Consider the following 21094-nt stretch of genomic DNA (forward strand, 5'->3'; position numbering starts at 1 on the left):
AGAATTCTAGGAATTCTTAATGTAGACTTCTTCAACACTTTAGGTTAAATTTTTCAGGTCAGTGCTTGGCACAAAATGCATCCAGCAAGGACACAGCAATGTGAGGCACCTTGTATAGGTTTTAATTATTCCATCCATTCATCCATTTTCTAAGCCGCTTCTCCGTCAGGGTCGCGGGGGGTGCTGGAGCCTATCCCAGCAGTCTTCGGGCGGAAGGCAGGATACACCCTGGACAGGTCGCCAGTCCATCGCAGGGCAGACAGACAGACACAGACAGTCACTCGCACACTCACACCTAGGGGTAATTTAGCATGTCCAATCGGCCTGACTGCATGTCTTTGGACTGTGGGAGGAAACCGGAGAACCCGGAGGAAACCCACGCAGACACGGGGAGAACATGCAAACTCCACACAGAGAGGACCCTGATCACCCAGCCAGGGAATTGAACCCAGGCCCTCCTCGCTTAATTATTATTATTGTAAAATCTTACCAGCCACATCTCAAATGTTTTTAAATACTTCTATTTCCCATGTTTATGGACAGGCTCCTTCCATCTTTAAATCAAGGCTAAAGTTACACCATTACTTCGGAAATACACAGTCAAGCAAATATTACAGAGCAATTTCACTCTCATTGTTCTTTAAAACTACAAAACAATTCTTCTCATCTTGATATGTTCCATTCTCAGCTACACTCTCTTTGGCTAAACTAAACCAAACTTCTGTATTTTTTATGAGTCTGATGGAAAACAAACTTTTGCTTATCAAGCAGAATGCAGTCACCTCCTCTGTACAATGACAGAAATAGCCAAGATTTTAACATTACATATTGGAAATCTGTCTTATGTGCATTTTTACATTGAAATGTACCATAAAATAATCACAAATGCTTTTACACTGATAGATTTTTATTAATCAATCAATCAACCAATAAAACCCTAAAATGTATAAAATAAATGCATTCCCAGCCTTAAGGGTTCTTTGATTGTCCTTCCCTAAAGAACCATTTTTTTAAAGAAATGTGTAAGGGCGAAGAAACTGTTATTGTTTTTCATTTTTGCCAGATGTTAAGTGTTCTTCCTAGAACCTTTACACATTGTGGAAGTTCTTTAAACTTTAAAAAGGTTATTCATATTCACAAATCTCATTTACAAAAATACTAAAAATCTCTCACAGAAGTTCTAAAAGACCGTGATTCATTTTAATTCGTAAAAAAAATTTGACAAGATAACAATTGTCTTTTCAAGATGATGACAGCAATAAGAAAAGAAAAAGGAAAACGTATGTAATGATATTTTAACTCAAGGACACAAGAGTGTCCTTGAGTTAGACAGAATTTGTTACTCAGTTTCCCCACCAGCCAGGACTCTTTCTATTGCACAGTCTCACCTAATTTTCTCTGGGCTTCCACATATGGCAGGAGTGTCAAACTCATCCAATAAAAAAGCCATATTAAAAAATCTCAACACATTTTTGGGCCAGCTCTGTTTATTTTATTTTCACTTAACATTTAGCCATGACTCCAGCTGGCCATTGTTTATTCAAAATATACCACAACTGCAACAGTAAAATAGGCACTGAATACTTAAATTATTCAAAAATAATTTTAAATAAAAACAATTATTATAATTATCTGTAGATAATTGCTCAACTTCTTTAAAAGTCCCCAGGAGGAAGGTTTCTACAACTGCCCATTTGCTTGAATTACACACCAGACATCTTTTCTTTTTGTGTAACTGCTGGCCCATAGATTGTTGCTGGGAGAAGGAGGTCTGAGTGCACATTATATTGTTGTGCATGCTGGGCACTGTAGTGCAGCACATGGTGAAATGAGTTAATGTTAAAAGAAATATTTTTTTTCTTTGGCCCACGGGCCTTGTGTTTGACACATGGAAGATGTGGGCAGCTGCTGTTGGGGTGTATTCTTAGAGCATTGTACCACATATTAATATACAACTTTTCAAAGTTAAAACAAGAAGAAGATTTTAAAGTGCATTAATTTGTAAGGACACAAAAATCAATGTCAGCAATTTTGGGAGATTAATAAGAGGTGCAAACAGACTAAGCATTCACGCCTACCCATAGTTTGTGAGATTGAACACTGGTTGTCCCAGCTATTGGGGAAATTCCGTAAAAAAACCCATAAACTCTTAAAACTCATAAAACTCATAAACTCTTTAAAATTAGAGTATGGAGAATTTTTGAAATTTTTTTTCAGAATTCTGAGTTGGGTGAACTCTAATGCCTCAATTTCAGCAAAATCAAGTAAAGCAATGCAAACAGTTCCTTTATAATAAGTTGAGCTGACTTTCATTTTTAACAGTGTACATGAATCTATAGCCTTGTAGGACAATGTAACAATTAAAAGAAAAGAAATTTAAAAAACAGAAATAAAAAATAATAATATATAATAAGTATAATGAAATAAAAACAACAATACGAAGAGCAGGAAAATAAAAGCATTAAGCCAGAAATAAAGCAAAGATCAAATCTAAAAATGATCAGATGTAAAATAAAAAATGTTTAAAGAATGATCTGATAAGCAATCTAAAGCACTGTATTGTGTTTTGAGGAGAGTGTACACCACATGAATGTCAAATGAACAACACTTCTGGGTCATGCTCCTTAGATGGCAGGAGGAAAACCTAGTGGTGTTATAAATGTGAAATTTAAAAGCAAAACATCCAAATATGTTAGATGAGTAATTGTCTGAAGAGCCAGATTACCTACCCTGCTGAAAGTCTCTCTTTTCTACCTTTACTTCCAGTAAGGAAAACTATTTTTTTGCTTCATTCAGTTTTTAATCAATGTGCTATTGTAAAATCAGTGGCAGAACATGACCCAAAGTACAAAGTAGAATAAGAATATTTTTGGAGTACATGCCAGGGATAATATTAACTGGAGCATGAATGTACTGTATATTAAAAGATTCATACATATATGTTAAATAAATCATGCTCATTTGAATGTTGAGAGATATTTAAACGTATACCTCCTTCACATTTATTAACATCTTTATCCTTAGGGTCAGCAATTTAAATCTCCCTTAAATGATTACAAACAAAATAGTTACCCAAGTTTATAAGTTTATGTGTCTGGATTTCTTTGCCAAAATAACTAATTTTTAGAGATGTTAAATACTGAATGGGGCTAAATTGACCTCATAGGATAGGAGGTTTAACTATATTTATATCTTTACTTACATTTGTTTTACACATTGCCAAAATCGATTCCTTTTATAAAGAATTACACTCCCCAATGTTCTTTATCCACTTTGATTTGACTTTTGATTACTAATGCATTTCAGATGGCCTTCCTTGTACAGTCTCTGCAGTGGTTGAACCATCACACAGTAAACATAAAGAGAGATCAATGCAAAGTTAATATTACAGTAAAATAATTCCTTGTTAATGTATATTAAATGACATATGGTAATCAATGCCAGAGGAAGATAGCTGATCAGCACAATAAGCAACACAGTAGAAATAGCAATGAAGGCATTCCGCTTTTGCTGGTTCCCTACACCTCTATCTCTCTCTTTTGTGGTCTCTCTATCTCCTGGTCCTGAATGTTTCAGCGTACACAAAACAGACATACAGCAAAATGAAATCACAAACAGTGCACTGAAACAGAAGGATGAGAAAACATAGTCAGGAAATGTAAGTATGGCTGAGATCTGAAACAGGCCATATCCTGACGACATCAACCAAGCAGTCACAGCTGCTGCAATCCTGTACTGGATGGCTTTATATCTTAAGAAAGTAACAGGATAAACCACAGCCAGATACTGTTCAATACAAACACACACCTGGATCAGAAGTCTTGCGCCCCAACACAGACTGAAAATGAAAAGGGACACTGATGAAAGCGTGACGTTCAGGAAGATGAAAGTATTCAGTATTTGAAAAGGTGAATGTATGCAGAAAAGCAGATCTATTGTGGTGAGGATCAAAGGTAACATCTGAGTGGGTTTGATTTTCCAGCCAGCACAGAGAGAAAGCCAGAGGAGCCAGGAATGAGCTGGTGTTCCCAAGAGGAAGCAGAGTGACATCGCAACATAAAACCATATAAATCCAATAGGAATTTCTTTCACGCAATAATTAAATTCAACAGGAATACCTCCAGAGGTATTCACAGATGTGTTGGTCATGTTGAAGTAATGCTGTAATAGAGTACAAGAAATCAACTGTCACTTAATTGTTAACTATGAAAAGAAAATATGAGGAACTGTGGTGTAATTAAGAGACATTTTTAAAATTACTTTTACATCATCCATTCACATGATGTAGTAAAACAATAGAGGAGTTTAACTTCAACTCTTCAAAAGGAATGGAATTATGTTGTAGTAGGAAATAGATAAAGAACTTAAAAATTTCAATAAAAATGTTTGAGCAGTAATGATGCAATACTCGTTCTGCATTCAAACACAGACTTTTATAGGATTTTACATTTTACTGCCAACATTAAAGACATACTCTAGAATTTTTTAGCTTAATCTACTATATCTGCAGCATACATTTGACTGCCACAGACAACAACTCCTGTCCTTAGAGAAATTTCATTCAAAACACATTTGTGATGCAAATCAGTGGGCAGGCACTTAATATACAGATGAACAGTGTTTTTGTTCTTTTGCTAAGTAAAAGGAAATACATAGAATGCCCATTGGAATTATTCATTGACACCAGCACTTACAAGATTACTATAAACAGTGGACATAAGAAATAAATTAAAAACAAGAAAAGCAGAATAATTAACATTATTATTGCTAGTGAAGAAATATTCAGACTGTGTTACCTGTTTCCCTAGATTCAGAGCTCATGCAAGACTTTCTGAGTGCTTTTGTTCTTTTACACTGTTACGACAACAGTGATGACCAAATCAATACATGACTGTTTAAGAGCTGTACAGGTGCTGTGCTTATGTGAAGAATGTGCATGTTCTGTATTAATGGTGAAATTCGGAAATATGCTAAACATTTCTTTGCCTTGTTCAGTCGCTGGAGAAAGGAGACACACTGTGGGGTGGAGTGGGGGGCAGTAATTCCTTAGATCAACATTCCATTTGATCAAAATCTTCATAGCCCACCCTTCCAATGATCCACAAACCTTCTTTCTTTACAATGACTATTTCACTTCTGTCCACATTACGGAAACTTCTGAATGAGTGCAACTGCATTAATGACAAAGCAAAAATGTTCTTATGTTTGTTTCTTTTCCTGAGCTCCGTGTATAATGTTTATTGGTGTAAAGAGACAGAACTGGCCAGATTTTAGTGGGTAAAAAGCACATGGACTAGACCAAAACAAACACACATGGACTGGACTGGGAGGGGCCAATCGTGACAATTTACTGTTACTTTTCAGATAAATTTATTAATATTTTTGTACTACAGTATATCATTTTATTAGAATTTATTACACATCACAGAATTTTATTAGAACTACTAATGTAGTTCAATTTATAAAACAGTTCCTGAACTCATGACCCATGCTGACAGAAAACCAGATGCGTGTGGATACTAGTTGATGGTGGTTTAATGAAAACAAACCAACCATTGTCAAAAAGGGGCAAAACATAAAGCGCAGTCAAAGTCCAGACCAAAAGTCAAAAGACGGGTCAAAACAACAAGTGGAAGGACCAAGGGAAAAGGACAGAACTGGAAAAGAACGCTCGGTAGTTTCAGGGAAACAATACTTCACAATGAGTCTAACTAAAGCCCCAGCTTATATAGTCTAAACTACCTATTATATGACTTTACACACAGGTGAAAACTTTTAATACTCAGCAGCGCTTGCGAGAGTTCGAAGACACATGAGATTCCACTGAATCCTGGGTAATGGAGTTCTCTCCATGGTTGGAGTCTGAGTGCAGATGATCTCCCATTCTGGGAGATGAAGTCCATGTCCTTCATAGAGGGAGCTGAATGCATGACAGTACTTAACTAATAAGGTCATATGACATATCACACAGGTGCATAGACTCAGTACTTGAGGTGAGCGAGAGCACTGATATGAGTGTGAAAGAAGATCAGGAGTCATGTGATCTCCCAGAGGATACTGAGAGATGGAGTCCAAATGTGGGTCATAGCCCAATGGATGCATGATTCATGACCATATCTGTGTGATAACTAATATCATACTTGATTTGCTATTGAAATCAGGAAAATTTCAATATGTGTAACCTGGAGACTGGAGATATCAAGAACAAGGTTGTTATGAGAATCTATAACAAAGTTAGCCTTTTTACGTTATTGACAATTCAGATATGGACCCACAACATCCCCAAGTGGTGAGAATGAGGCACACCGCACCCCCACCATGTGCTTATAAAAGAATCCAAGGGACTTGGGCATTGTCTGCTTGAGTATCAACATTTTTATAATCTGTAAGCAATACTACTTGTTTTACTAATATTATTATGTATATTACCTAAATAGTACCTGTATCCCTTTCTACTATGGAGTGCTAGAAATACGGAATGTCTAACTTTAATAACAGACAGAGACAACCATTTAATTGCAGTGAGTTAGACCAGTATGTATCAGTATGCATCCTGCATGTGGTTTTCATTTCTTTATTTCCTTTGTTCCTTTTCTTTCTGTGTCAATTTTATTTTTTCAGGCATTGAGTTATATTTGGACAATATTAGGCAAGGATTACCCATGTTCTTTAACATGTGTTGTGTGTGAGCTACCAAGGGTTAAACTCTCTCTTATAAAACCTGAATATTTTGTTCATTCCATTATTTTGGAAGACTAAGCCAATTTGATGATATAAGAGCTTTGTTTATAACTAACTGAAACAAAGAAGGCAGTGAATCTGGGGAAGGCATTCCTAAAATATATATATGTATATATATATATATATATATATATATGTGTGTGTGTGTGTGTGTGTGTGTGTGTGTGTGTGTGTGTGTATCATTATAAATATCATTTTGGATACAGTTACACAGTTTTACAGCTATTTAATTGTGCCATGTCTCAAGGAGACGATGCCACGTGACCGCTACAAAGAAATTATGCGGCAACAATTTGTTGTTGGCTTATATCATAAAATTTGTCAAAGTATTTATACATAAATTCTGCTCTCCGTTCTATTTCAAGAAAACGGCCTTAGTTAGACAGATCCCCAAAACCCAATTTTGACCAGACAAGACATGATCCCTGAGATGATTTCATCAAGAGGCGCGGCCAAGAGTACATGTTCTTTGTCACAGCACTTCCAGTCAGCCAGCTAACTTTGTCATACCAGGAGAGCTGAGACCTGTTACCTTTCCCTACTTTTGCACCAAATTAATCTTAGGTGTTGGTGTGCCCTGCTGTTTAATTCTAACCTTCTCCTCGTAAGGAAGACTATCAAATGGCTTTGCCAAAATCAGGCCGACAGTATCAGCATCGTCTGCCATCGTGTGAACCTTGCTAGCTGGCTAGTTCACTCTGACCTAGCCACCAGTATGAACGACTGACTGAATGAACTAACAAAACAAAATTAAACTCCAACAAGGAAATGTTGAAATTATGTTAAAGTGAAACAAGGAAATACTATGAGTGTGTTTTATTTACACAATGAACAGTGGAATTGGTGAAGTAATTTCACCAAGCAAACACCAAGAAATGGGTTGCAGTTTGTCTTTCGATGTTCATAGCTCAAAATAGCTGTCAATCAAAATGGGATTCAGCCTTTCGACTAATCCTCCAATCATCTTGCAGAAGCTCCACGTCCAGACCCGCCCACCCACAGAAGGAAGGTAGATATTCTGTGTGTCCAGGAGACCAGATGGAAAGGAAGCAAGGCCAGGAACATTGGAGGTGGATTCAAACTGTTCTATCATGGTGTAGAGAGGAAGAGAAATGGAGTAGGGATAATCCTAAAGGAACAGCTTGGGAAAAGTGTTCTGGATGTAAAGAGAGTGTCAGACAGGATCATGAGCCTGAAGTTGGAGGTTGATGGTGTGATTTTGAATGTGGTCAGTTCATATGCACCACAGGTTGGTTGTCAGTTAGAGGAGAAAGAGGAATTTTGGAGTAAGATGGATGAAGTGGTAGATGGTGTCCCTAGAGAAGAGAGATTGGTGATTGGTGCAGACTTCAATGGACATGTTGGTGAAGGGAACAGAGGGGATGGAGAGGTGCTGGGTATGTATGGTGTGAAAGACAGAAATGCGGAAGGTCAGATGGTTGTAGATTTTGCAAAGAGAATGGAAATGGCTGTGGTGAACACGTATTTTCAGAAGAGGGAAGAACACAGGGTGACATACAAGAGTGGAGGGAGGTGCACACAGGTGGATTATATCCTTAGCAGGAGATGCCACCTAAAGGAGATTGGAGATTGTTAAGTGGTGCCAGGGGAAAGTGTAGCAAGGCAGCATAGGGTGGTTGTCTGTAGAATGAGATTAGAAACAAAGAAGAGGAAGAGAGTGAAGACAGAGCCAAAGATTAGATGGTGTAAGCTGAAGGAGGAGGATGGTTGCAGGCAGTTCAGGGTAAAATTGCAACAGGCCCTTGGGGGCAGTGAGGAGCTACCTGAGGACTGGGAAACTACAGCTAAGGTGGTGAGAGAAACAGGCAAGAATGTGTTGGGTGTTTCGTCTGGTCAGAGGAAAGAAGACAAGGAAAGTTGGTGGTGGAATGAGGAAGTCCAGGAGAGTATTCAGAAGAAGAAGGCAGCTAAGAAAAAGTGGGATAACCAGAGAGATGAAGGAAGTAGGCAGGAGTACTGTGAGGCTAGTCGCATAGCAAAAAGAATGGTGGCAAAGGCAAAGGCTCAGGCCTATGATGAGCTGTATGAGAGGCTGGACAGTAAAGAAGGAGTAAAGGACTTGTATCGCTTGGCTAAACAGAGAGATAGAGCTGGAAAGGATGTACAGCAGGTTAGGCTGATAAAGGATAGAGAGGGAAATGTACTAGTGAGTGAACAGAGAGTGTTGAGTAGATGGAAGGAGTACTTTGAAGAACTAATGAATGAGGAAAACGAGAGAGAGAGGAGGACAACGGGGGGAGAGATAGTGGATCAGGAAGTGCAGAGAATTAGTAAGGTGGACGTGAGGGCAGCTTTAAAAAGGATGAAGAATGGAAAGGCAGTTGGTCCTGATGACATACCTGTGGAGGTATGGAGATGTTTAGGAGAGAAGGCAGTGGACTTTTTAACCAGGTTGTTTAACAAAATCCTGGAGAGTGAGAGGATGCCTGATGAGTGGAGAAGCAGTGTATTGGTCCCCATTTTTAAGAACAAGGGTGATGTGCAGAGCTGCAGTAACTACAGAGGTATAAAGTTGATGAGTCACACCATGAATGTATGGGAAAGAGTTGTTGAAGCAAGGCTAAGGCGAGAGGTTCAGATCAGTGAGCAGCAGTTTGATTTCATGCCCAGAAAGAGTACCACAGATGCAATTTTTACATTGAGAGTGTTGGTAGAGAAGTACAGAGAAGGTCAGAAGGAGCTACATTGTGTCTTTATGGATCTAGAGAAGGCATATGATAGGGTGCCAAGACAGGAACTGTGGTACTGTATGAGGAAGTCTGGTGTAGCTGAAAAGTATGTTAGGGTGGTGCAGGACATGTATGAGGATAGTGAGACAGTGGTGAGGTGTGCAGTTGGAGTGACAAATGGTTTCAAGGTGAAGGTAGGGTTACATCAGGGATTAGCTTTGAGCCCCTTCTTGTATGCAGTGGTGATGGACAGGTTGACAGATGAGGTCAGGCAGGAGGCTCCATGGACCATGATGTTTGCAGATGACATTGTAATCTGTGGTGAGAGTAGAGAGCAGGTGGAAGAGAATCTGGAGAGGTGGAGGTTTGCACTGGAGAGGAGAGGAATGAAGGTCAGTAGAGATAAGATGGAATACATATCTGTGAATGAGAGGGAGGCAGGTGGAAAGGTGAAGATGCAAGGAGTAGAGGTCGTAAAGGTGGATGACTTCAAATATCTTGGATCAACCATCCAGAGCAATGGACAGTGTAGAAAAGAGGTGAAGAAGAGGGTGCAGGCAGGATGGAGTGGGTGGAGACAGATGTCAGGGCTGATGTGTGACAGAGGGATAACAGCAAGAGTGAAAGGGAAGGTTTACAAGACAGTAGTGCGTCCTGCTATGATGTATGGTTTGGAGACTGTGGCTCTGTCTAAAAGACAGGAGGCTGAGCTGGAGGTGGCGGAGATGAAGATGCTGAGATTTTCGTTGGGAGTGACAAGGCTGGACAAGATTAGAAATGAGTAGATCAGAGGGACAGTGAAGGTGGAGCAGTTTGGAGATAAAGCCAGAGAGGCCAGGTTGAGATGGTTTGGACATGTGTTGAGGAGGAATAGTGGATATATTGGGCAAAGAATGTTGGAGATGGAGCTGCCGGGTAGAAGGAGAAGAGGTAGACCTCAGAGAAGGTTTATGGATGTAGTGAAGGTGGACATGGAGATGGTTGGTGTGAAAGTAGAGGAGGCAATGGATAGGACAAGATGGAGGCAGATGATCTGCTGTGGCGACCCCTAAAGGGAGCAGCCGAAAGAAGAAGAAGAAGTGGTCCCCCTCTGTCCCCTCCTTACTTTTGTGAGGTGTTAAGAGACAGATACTGGAAGATACATGGCAGGGTACATCTCACTTACACAAAGTGGAGATGCGGGCATACCCATATATGCAAACACAGATGCCACATTTAGTTCAGCCAGACAATGGCATAGCCTCCTTGGAACGGTCAATACTGCTTTGCCAGATTGCACTCTGCACAGTTATTGAGGCAGTTTTAGAGAGGTACTATCCAAAATTATAATGTTTAAAAGACAGGATAAAAGACATAGCACTGGATGCCATGATTGACATTCATGTTTGTGCAGTGTTTATAGAGATGGGCATGTGATTGCTGAAGTGCAGAGCAGGCCCTGGTATTTTTTTCCTCTGGTTTATCCTCTGGCTTGTATTGATCTTATGCAATGTATAACGTATACAGGGTTTCTAAACTATACGGCATTTGTGAACTAGTTACACTCTATTTATGCTGCTTGTAAAAATGTAAATTTGCAATGTGTAAATATGGATTGTAAGTCCAGTGAAAACATAATCCATCCTGTAATATTCACTTTGTCAGCACCTCCTTACTGTGTTTTGAGACTTCTTCATGATGTACATTTTTATGTGCATGAAGCTGATATAGATTTTAAGTAAATATTCTCTTAATCAGTAATCAAATAGACCAGATGTTGTAATCAATAACCAAATATGAATTATTGCCTAATTCTTTCACAAAGGGTAGGCCTTAGTCTGTCTTCATAGGAGATTCTAGACACTGGAAAGCCAAGGGTTCACAGAGAGGTCTGTGTGTACCTACTGACTCAGTGATGAGAGGGAAAGTTGACCTTGAAAGGTAAAGCAGGCTGGTAAAAACCTGTTGAAACTAGTTTTTAAGATAGAGCTCATCATGCAATGGCCAAATTGATGGACAAAGAGATGCACCTACTAGAGAATGAGAGGATATCAAAATTTGAGAAGTAAGGTGGGGGGATATCAAACTACCCCATATAAATGGTGTATAAACTGTTGTTTGGAACAAGAAGAAGCCTTCCTCCCTCTTCCACAAACTCAGCATCTGAAGACTCTTTCCTTTTTGACAACTTTTGACTTGACTTAACTTAGACTTAAAACAGTTATTAGTGAAAGTGTTTAGATGATATTAAAATATTTAGTTTTATTCATAATACTATGCTGGAGGCCTGTGGTTGAAGTGGATAGCTTTTGGTCCCGACAAAGCTCTGAAGTGATTCACACACTCTTGTGTTTCACCCTGAACACACGCTACACTCAGCTGTCTTTAATGGCAGGAGCTTCTCAATGAGTTTCCCTGAAACTACATTTAAACATCAGATACATACATAATTGTAAATCTCACATTCACTTCTTACGGGTGTTATCGCCTTCCTCATTTTATCTTCACCATTCATGTATAACAAACTGTCAACACATCCACATTAGACCTATAAATAAACAGCTGAAATGTCTGATGATTATATTAAAATAAATTGATGAAAATGTATTTGATCTCAACTACAGGAGCAGCTAACTAAACAACTAAATGGTTTGATGCAATTATAAGTTGTTACAAAAATTAACAACAAATTAACAACAAATAAAAGCTAAATAAAAGAATAAAAATATGTAATTTCATATAAAATAATGTTTATGATGTTTTACATTAATAAAGATAAATATAGCTATTAACTTATTCATTCATTCTTGTCTTCATGCTGTATGCTTAACCCTGAGCAGTACTATGCTGTTACCATGTAATTCATGACACCATATGGCATTAGTTATTAAAATCATGAAACATACATGTAGAAAACAGAGACACACGCATACATGGCATGTGAACTACCATTCAGCTTCTTCAGCTGCCCCTGGAACAGAACTTGTATTGAACAGTAAAAAATTACGCTATTCGACAGAATAATTTAAATGCTAATAACGAGTGGGAAAACAAGTAAGTACTCATTTTTGGCATCTATTTCTGTAAATATAATGTTGTTAAACAGCTTCACAGTGAAAGTGTGGATTTCGTGTTCTTTCCTTAGGATATCTTGGAGGTTTTTGGTCCCACCATCTAATATAACTGAGTATTTCCTTGAGAGGTCAATGATGTGCAAATCATGTAAACAATATTTTTAAAGGAACGCGTATCACATGGTGAAACTGAGAAATGTATTGTTTATCAGCATGCCATCCTCCACCTGCAAGTGGATCACCAACTTCCACACTGGCAGAGAGCAGCGGGTGAGGTTGGGAAAGGTCACATCAAAAACCTAGATCATAAGTATGAGTGCTCCACAGGGTTGTGTTCTCTTTCCTTGTGTTCTCTCTCTTCTCATTGTGTAGTAACAACTGTACCTTCACTGACCCTCCAGTCAAAATCTTTAAGTTTGCAGGTGACACTATAGTCATTGGTCTCAATGGTGACAAGTCTGTTTACAGATGGGTGATTCAACAGGTGATCCTTTGGAGCAGACACAACAAGCTGGTGCTGAATACAACAAAAACAGTGGAGTTGATAGTGGACTTAAGGAGAAGCCCTCAAAACCTGCCAGCACTCACCATCCTGGACAGACGTCTGATGACAGTAGATTCCTGCAAGTTCCTGGTCACAACAATTACCAGGGACCTGAAGTGGGACAGCAACATCAGCTCCATCATCAAGAGAAGAGCTGCATCAGCTTTCTGCATCATCTGAGGAAGTTAATCCTGGGAAATAAAGAAACCAACGGGTGTAGTTCTGAAAGTCAAATATTTTCCCATTCTAGTTTGATATAGGATTTCAACTGCTCATCAGTTTAGGTCTGCTTTGATATATTTTTCGTTTCACATGGTCAGTTTATTTTTTAGGTGGCAGGCTACACTCTATTTGATAGGGTGAGGAGCTCGGCCATCCGGAAGGAGCTCGGAGTACAGCCGCTACTCCTTCGCATTGAGAGGATCCAGCTGAGGTGGTTTGGACATCTGATTTGGATGACCCCTGTGATGCCTCCTGGTGGGCGTGTACCAGGAGCAAGGTCTTCCCTGAAAAAGACGTCATATGGATGGCAGCATATGTTGTCAAAGCATGTATATATCATTCAGCATGGTGTCTTCACAGATTGCAAGTCACCCATGCTGGCTTTTAAACTGTGCACTGATAACAAACTGAGCTCAGAGGATACAGCGTCCATGATTTCCAAAAAAAATAAAATAATTGTTGATTCTTTGGCCCACAGGACACTTTTCCACTTCTCCTTAGTCCATTTTAAATGAGCTCAGGCCCAGAGAGGGTGGCAGCATTTTTGGATCCAGCCTTTCTCAGAGTGGTGAACCATTTCTCATGTTTAATTTTGAAAGATTCTGCCTCTCTGAGATGCTTTTTTATATCCAATCATGTTACTGACCTGTTGCCAATCAACCACCAGGTTAGCAAACTTTACCAGCCTTTTGTTGCCCCTGTCCCAACTTTTTTTGGAAAATGCTGTTGGCATCAAATTTAAAATAGGCAAATATTTTTCAATATACAATAAAAGTTCTCAGTTTCAACATTTAATATGTTTTCTTTATACTATGTTAAATCAAATATAGGGTTTAAATGATCTGCGTTGGACTGGTGACCTGTGCAGGGTGTATCCTGCCTTTCGCCCGAAGACTGCTGGGATAGGCTCTAGCACCCCCCTGCGGCCCTGACGGAGAAGCGGCTTAGAAAATGGATGGATGGATGGATGGTTTAAATTATTTGCACATCATTGCATTTCTCACAGTTTCCCCTTGTTCTTGTGTCTGTTTCTTGCCCTGTGTTGTAGCCTTGTGCTTTCTGTCATGTGCCTGTGTTTTTATTTTGGTTCCTGTGCTCCGCCATTTTTTACTAGTTTGTTTTTGTCTGCTCGCACTTATATCCAGCCTCCCTGTGCATTCCATACATGACAATATTTTGTTTTTATTTACAATTTGCCCAGTGTCCCGACTTTTTTGAAAATGGGTGCATTACCTTTTGTGTGCAGTGTCCAGTTAAAAAAATTGTTGATAAAATGGAAAGTGATGCATTGTGTTATCAGTCCCAGAGCATTTGTTCAGAAAATTTAGGGCAAACCTGTTCCATCTGTCAAAAACTTTGGAAACTGCTAATTCTTACTTAAGAATCAAAATCATTGCAGCCCATTCTATCATGAAAGGAAATAATGTGTAGTAGCAAAAACCTACAATGCCTATTTATCATCTTTTGGACACAGCTATGCAAAGAAGACATTTGTGACACCAAAAAATAAACTATTATTTGAAAGGCCTTCTCTAAAGCTCACAGTTTTATTTCAGCAATACCCATCTTTGCTCATCCTTTGTTCCTCTGTTTGATCTGTGTGGAGCGTTATGTGGCTGTAGTCCATCCTGTCACCTTCCTGAAGTTCAGACTTCTGAGAGACAGGCTGGCATGTTCTGTTGTTGTTTGGATGATAGTGACCACCTTTGGTGTGTTTTGCATTTTTATTTTCTCCTCAAATACCATGTACATGTTCCTTTATGTTGTCCTGCCACAGTACTTGCTCTTCCTCATCAATAAATTGTTCTGCTGTTTAGCCATACTTTGGGCTCTGAAGCATCCAGGGCCAGGAAAAAGGGGTGAGCAGAGAGAGGAGGCCAACCACATGAAAAGAAGAGCGATTATTATTATTCTGATTTTTACAGTGGCCATGGTTATTTATTATGCACCTGTATTTTTGGCAGGACTTTTTATGGTTCTCTATTAACAAAGGATTACATGGCATTCTGGATGATTAGTGTTGCTGTATCTATGGCAGCTGCTTATGTGCAACTTTTTATGTACATACAGCGGTTTAGGAATCTAACACTGCTCTCTAGAATGTTCTATGGACTTATTTCAAATAAGTTATAGGACTGTATTTTCATGCACGTGCAAGTGTAGTTTAATGGTGTGGTGTTAGTATTGTTAATTTAGTTGACCTATTTGTTACAAATTTAACCCGTTTGTTCCCAGTTGCTACGTTGTTGGTCAGAAATGATAGTGTCTGCACTCACATGCATAGACTGATGAACAAGAGGCATGACTTTCAAAATCCACAAGTGCAGAGGTATTTTTGCAGCCCTTGGCAACTTCTCACAAACAGAACATCATATACAAGAATCAATAGAATATCTCAAAAAACTAACTGTATAAATCTGATTATCTGAGCTGCAGCTGTGATGAAAAGATTGCATTCTGTGCTAATGTACAGCTAACTATTGTATTGGTAAATAAACACTGTTTGCTCAATAAACATTGAATGTTTTATCTAAAAAGGAGTACTCAGAATTGTGTCACCGAGTTTTGTTATTTTGAAAATATTTTTGATACATTAAAACTGCATTGAATGCAGATATAACCTTATAATTCAAAGAGGATGATTTACTACAGTTGTAAGTATATTATTTTTGGTGTTGTAAAGCACTTTGAGTTTTTCCAGTTGTTGTTATTATTAATAATATCAGTAATGTGCTTTTATTTATTTATTTATTTTTTATTACTTTCAGACATTGGTGTGTTTTATCATATCAGGTACAATTGCAGTTTAGTGAACTCAATGAGCATCTTGAGGTTGTGTTACTGTGACTTTACTCCACTTTAGTTCATGGTAAATTCACTGTAACATAACACTGTAACACAGTCTCTAATGAAAACCTCTTTAAAGTCTTTGTTTACATCTGCTCCCATTCTAAAACATTCAAACCCTACTAAGACTTTTGTAGTTGAAGTGGAAGTTTCCAATGTTGGATTGGGAACCATTCTTTCTCAGAATGTGGGTTTACTGCCAAAGTTACATCCAGTAGTTTTGTATTCCCATAAGCTCACCCCAACAGAATGTAACTTTGGCACTAGGGATAAGGAATTACTAGCTTTGAAACTAACATTTTAGAAAGTCATGGTCTTTAATACAGAGACAAAACTTTGGTCAGATATGCTACTCTCTCCATCACTTGACCTATCAGAAGCTGTGTATTTAGTTGAATCCATAGTTCAGACTCTGATTGACAAAACTTTTTCATAACCTATGAAATGAAGTGTTGAATACTGCTGAATAATGTGATACTGCAGTACAGCCAATTGCAAAATAACAAAAAAAGCTAAGCTCTCAACTTGCTGGATAATGCTTGCTCAGAACTGCAAATCAGAAATGATCAGATTCAGATCTAGATAAGGAGAGTTTTCATACAGCCTTTTTCTACCCTGTTTTAAATCAGATACTCACTGAGCTTAACAGGCTCCAGCAGAAATTGTGACATAATGTAGGTCATCCAAACAGAAAACCCTCAAAGTGAAGCATTCCTCAAAAAGGAGGCTCTGTGTTCATTTGCTGAAATGTATGAATCAAACATCAAGTTACACCTAAATTAGTTCAGGAGAATTTCACAAAGAAAAATACAGAATTTTATGCCAAGACCCTCTAGTGTTGTAAAGCTGGCAACAATTGTATATGAAACTGAAGAAGACTGAATAAATAACATAGTTAAGCATAACAAAGGCCTTGAATGGTAATAATTTGTTGGTCTGTTTGTGTGAAACATAAGGAAATGTAGACTTCAGAACACAATAAAAATTAATTGAAAACTGCATAAATAAAATTTATTAAATTAAATCAAACTTAATGCCCACAGTTCAAAGTAATTGGCCCCTCTAACATAGCCATGTGGCCCAGCCTGCCCCTTACCCCACTTCTAACAGTCTGGAACCAGCACTGAGGACCCAAGACACTGAAGGATGGGTAGAGATTCTGTATTTAGGTGTGGTCAGATTCTTTGCTCTGTATTCTTCAGTGCCATCTAGCATTCTAAAGGAATTCTCCCTGCTGTTGTTTATAAAAAGAAGGTTGCGACTAATTGTGGCACACAGAATTTTGTCTAAAAATATATCTTTGATGAGTTGTTGTTTTCTTAGACTATGTTTAGCTAAAGATCAGACTCCTCTCATATTCTCAGTATGAAATTGAGCGAATTAACCACAAAGACATTTTTTTCATCTTTTTTCTTCTTTCCATCCTGTGAGTCAAGAATATGTGGTAGCATCAGATTTCACGGTCAGCTTTTGGATGTCTGATGTACTAGACATAAATTGTCTTTTGTTTGAAAAGCCTTCTCACCTCCACCATTTTTGTGGTGTATTCATTTCAGGCAATGCAAATAATATGCAGAACTGTGAGCTATGTAAGTTATATAACACAAAATTTGTCCTGCTTTTCTCTTTGTATGAATTTGAAAAGTGCACCCTAGTGCAAACCTTTTTTTTAGAAATACACCACAGTTGAAACCTATTATATGAAAAAAAAAAATTTGGCAAACAATTTTTGGCAACAATCAAACAATAGATATGCTTAAACAGAAAAAAGGAAAAGTACAATATTTTTGAAAAAACATCAAAGGGAGCTGGAGCTGCTGCAGCAAGCTGCCAGCCTTGTGGAAGCATCTTGTCCTTTTTGTGACATCTTGTCCTTTCCTGTCATCGGAAGTGTTTATGGTTCCTCCTTTGAACATAATGGAATATTTTGCCTGATTTTTTAAAAAGTAGGTAAAATATTATAGGAAGTTATATAACACAAAACCCTACCCAGTTTTCTATTTATATGAATTTGAAAAGTGCAAACCCATTTAAAAATGCATCACAGTTGCAAACAAATTATATGAAAAAACCTAAGTAAAAAATACAACATCTGAGGTAACTCCATAGCAGATGCTCTGTCACAAGACTATAAATATGGTGGCAAGAAAAAGTATGTGAACCCATGTGGAATTAATTTATTACATTAATTAATCTGTTCTTAATAAAAGTCACACGCATAGACAAATACAATGTGCTAAAACTAATTACACAGTAATTTGAATTCTTTATGTCTTTATTGTGCACACCAATTAAAGATTCCCAGTGCTGGTTAAAAACTAAGTGGGCTTGGATTTAATAACTGATCAAACCTCCTTTGGCAGTAACCACAAGCAATCAATGTAACATATCTTAATATTAATATTAATAATTCTGTATTTCTATACATTTAATGTGAAAAATCTATGTCCAATCATTCATTCATTCTTTTGCTTAATAGTGTTTGCATAAACCTGACTTTTACCATACCTGTGTGATAACTGATGATAGGATATTTGCTTTGCCATTGAAATCAGGAAAAATTTCAATATGTGTAAACAATATTAAAACAATCTCACCAATATATTGGAGATGATATAGAGCACTCATTTCGCTCACCTCAGCTGCCTTTGGAATACAACCTTCATACTGTTCTGTTTATGAACAAGAGGTATATCTTCAGCTGTTACTTTACTGATTTGAAAAGAAGTTTAATTTATTTTTGTTTTTAAATATGACCTGTTTAAATGTGAGTATGTTTGGAATAATAATTTAAATGCCATAATGAAGGGAAAAACATGTAACGCTCATTACTGGCTGCTGTCTGTGTAAGTATGATGGAGGTAGTCATCTTGGCAGTGAATGTATGTGTTTTGTTTTCATGCTCTTCTCTAGGATATCTGGAGTGCTTCTGGTTCCTCCATTGAACCAAACTGAATATTGTCCCTAAGTGGTTAAAAGAAGGCAAAAAAGAGATGAATTTCACTGATGAGATCTCCACTACAGCTGATAAATATCATCCTGTCATTTTTACAAACAGCACCACATGGGCAACCTACCTATATATATCTGCTAATGCCATCAGTATCATCTTGGGTCTACCAGCCAATTGTTATATATTGTGGCTGATTTTAACAGGAAAAGGCGCTGGATTTGTGTCAGACCTCTTCAGTCTCAATCTTGCTGTTTGTGAGATCCTCTTGTGCTTAGGTACTCTGATAGCTTTTAGTGTTACTTGCTTTTCAGATGGTGCACAATTTCAGAGTTTTATATCAGTATTGGCCATCTTTGGTCGTCCTTTGTTCCTCTGTTTGATCTGTGTGGAGCGTTATGTGGCTGTAGTCCATCCTATCATCTTCCTGAAGTTCAAGCCTCTGAGATACAGGCTGGCATGTTCTGTTGTTGTTTGGATGATAGTGACCACCTTTGGTGTGTTTTGTCTTTTTATTTTATCCTCAAATAACTTGTTCATGTTCGTTTGTGTTGTCCTGCCACAGTACTTGCTCTTCCTCATCATTAAATTGTTCTGCTGTTTAGCTGTCCTTCGGGCTCTGAAGCATCCAGGGCCAGGAGAGAGGGGTAAGCAGAGAGTGGAGGCCAACCACATGAAGCGAAGAGCGATTAAGATTATTCTGATTGTCACAGTGGCCATGGTTATGAATTACAGCCCTCTGTTTTTGGCAGGAATTTGTTATGGCTCACTACCAGCGAAGGAGTTTATGGAATTATGGATAATTAGTGTTACCATCTGTAAGACAGTTGCTTTTGTGCAGCCTTTTATGTACATACAACGGTTTGGGAATCTAACACTGCTCTCTAGAATGTTCTATGGTCTTATATCATTGAAGTTATAGAGCTCTTTTTTATGCAGGTAAAAAAGTTTAGTGGTGTGGTGCTGGTGTGTTGTTAATTTGACTGACTTGTTTGTTTCCAATTTTGACCTGTTTATTCTCAGTTGCTATTTTGTGGTCAATGATTATGGTGGGCTTTTTTGTTCCCTGAAGTCAGCTTCCTAGCCAGCTAGTTAATTATTATCTCTGCAAAACATGGAACCAACTAACTTAAATCTAAATTCATGAATCAGGAAGTCACTGCTAAAGTAAAGACCTAAGTTACCTAATATACCTTCCTTATCTAGCTGGTGATAATTAGTTGGCTAGTTAACACTCAGCTTAAAAAAAATAGAAAATTACCTAATCAAAAAGCAACAGGCTAGCTACCAGGGTAACCTTTTATACACTATTTGGCTAAAAGAATTTGGAGGACCCTCCTAGTTTTAGAGTCCATGTGTTTCAGCCACACTCATTACTATAAAATGAAGCACATATCCATGTAATCTCCACAGACTAGAGTAGAATAGGCTGTATTGAAGGCTGAGTGACTTTAAACACCCATCACTCACTACAGAGTCCCAAACTATCTCTGGAAGAAACATCAGCACAAGAACTGCACATGTGGAGCTTCATGAAATCTGGACACAAGCCCAAGATCACTATGCACAATACCAAGCATCGACCGGAGTGGTGTAAAACATGCCACCACTGGGCTCTGGAGCAGTGGAGACATGTTCTTTGGAGTGATGAATCAAGCTTCAGTTGGCGGATGCCAGGAGGACGCTACCTTCTGGAATATTTAGTGCCAACAGTAAAGTTTGGTGGAGGAGAGATAATGGTCTGGGTCTGTTTTAAAGGGTATGAGCCCAGCCCCTTGGTTCCAGTGAAGGGTAATTTCAATGCTACAGCTTACGAAGACATTTTAGATAATTATACTGCTAACTTTGTGGCATCAGTTGGAGGAAGAGTAGAGGCTTTTATTTGTAATAATTTGGTATCTTTTCTGTTTGTACATTCATCATAACTTTTTTTTTCATAATGCAAAGGGGAGCGGGTGTTTTCAAATTATGTAAAAAAGTAAAAACAGGGATATAAGGTATATAAGATATACAAAAGCAGGGATATAAGGTCTTGTTCCAGCAGTGA

This window comes from Pygocentrus nattereri, chromosome 5 (genome assembly GCF_015220715.1).
Source record: "Pygocentrus nattereri isolate fPygNat1 chromosome 5, fPygNat1.pri, whole genome shotgun sequence".
Classification (NCBI taxonomy): Eukaryota; Metazoa; Chordata; class Actinopteri; order Characiformes; family Serrasalmidae; genus Pygocentrus; species Pygocentrus nattereri.